General features: G+C 35.6%; 1 protein-coding gene across 1 annotated transcript in view; it reads left to right on the top strand.

The window, feature by feature from the left end:
• LOC111086783 (uncharacterized protein C12orf56 homolog) overlaps positions 1-1,634 on the top strand; it is a 44,428-nt gene that overhangs the window by 5,249 nt on the left and 37,545 nt on the right. The gene's annotated exons all lie outside the window — the stretch shown is intronic.

The raw sequence follows: 1,634 nt of genomic DNA, 5'->3' as shown, positions 1-1,634 counted from the left end.
ACGGTCACTACTGCTCACTTGACTCAGTTATCTGTCTCTATATCTGTCTATCTACAATTTCTCTATCTCCGCTTTAATTGGCGGTCTTATATACTAAAAGAGAGGGCGCCTAGAAAAGACTAGAGCTGCCAGGAAAAGTCATGATCCTTCTACAAACTCAAGACGTATTACTAGAGTCACGTGACTTCCGCTGTCGTAACAATATGATCTTTCCTGCCATCCGCAAATTATCTCTTCCCTTTCAGAAGGTGAAAATATAAACTTCATAAAAGCATAGAAATCTGTCGTTTTCCAGTTTGATAAAGTTGTTGAATATGAGTATTCAGACGTGAATGTCTCTAATACTTATGGTAACAGTTTACCGCCTTTCATTCAAGCTTAACATGGAGCAAAACATTTAAAAACACTAAAGCACTATCAGTGAGATATGACAACTTCATTTCGTCATAACTCCAACGGATAAACGTGTTCAATCGTTGGACGGAATCTTTTGAGTTATTCGGGAAAAATAATACATCTATCGATAACGAGTTAATATATATCTTCAAATTTCATCAACAACGTGATAAGTCCTCCGACTTACCGATGAGCCACCAGTGAGGGGAGGCTCTGCCCACCATGGTATCGAAACCCGGTTTCTAGCGTTGTAAGTCTGCAGACATGCCGCTGTACCATTGGGGGCATTAGTGAAATAGAGTATAATATAAAAACGTCAGACTGAGTGAGTTTCAATTAATTAATCAGTTTCACAGCCAATTAAAGAGTTTTTAGTTAGACAATGTAAGTTAGTCTGTGGTTTAGTTATATATATATATATATTGTCTATTTGTGAATGATTCATTCATCGGGTTAGTTATTAAATGATCAAAAGTTAATCAGCTAGTCAATCGGTTGTTTGCTATCGGTTGATTAATGGGGAAATTTTGCAAGTAAGTGACTTGGGCTTCATTTGTGAGTTCATCGTACACAAGATTCGGGGTTTCTGTTGTAACGTTCTTTGTGAAGTTATGCCTAATAGAAAACATAACCTGTAGCCTGCATGTAATAGACTTCTTCTATTGAGTCCCTCGGTAGGAAATCTAGGCTATAAATCCGGAGTTCGATTCCCCGTGAGGAACACAACATATAGCCCAATGTGGCTTTGCTCTAAATAAAATAAACAAACAATCAATTCTCTAGTGAACAAAACACTAAAATGTTACAGATATAACCTACAAGAAAATCTTTCGAAAGTCATATTTAGACATCAAATCGTTACTTCCTGTCCCTGAATCGGGTATGACAATTTTAATTAAAATAATAATTAAACATTTCATCATGCTTTCAATGGATGAAACTTTTCAATCATATTTAGATACCAAACCGCTATTTTTTGTCCCTTAATGGAGTATAATAACTGTAATTAAAATACTAATTAAACATTTCATCATGACTCCAACGGATGAAACTTTTCAAAATTGTACCTGCAGTTGGACATTTCTACTAACTTTTTACTTGATTTAAGTCCTACTTAGCCGCATACATAAGAAGTTTTATGAATAGATTGTGTGTAGCCTTTGAACGTTTCAGCTCGGTGTTCGAGAAAATCGTGTTTTAATAGCTGAATATTTAAAACTCCCTTTGCATGAATCGTG

Source organism: Limulus polyphemus, unplaced genomic scaffold (assembly GCF_000517525.1).
Source record: "Limulus polyphemus unplaced genomic scaffold, Limulus_polyphemus-2.1.2 Scaffold1426, whole genome shotgun sequence".
NCBI classification, from domain to species: Eukaryota; Metazoa; Arthropoda; class Merostomata; order Xiphosura; family Limulidae; genus Limulus; species Limulus polyphemus.
This window is presented reverse-complemented; position numbering and strand designations above follow the sequence as displayed.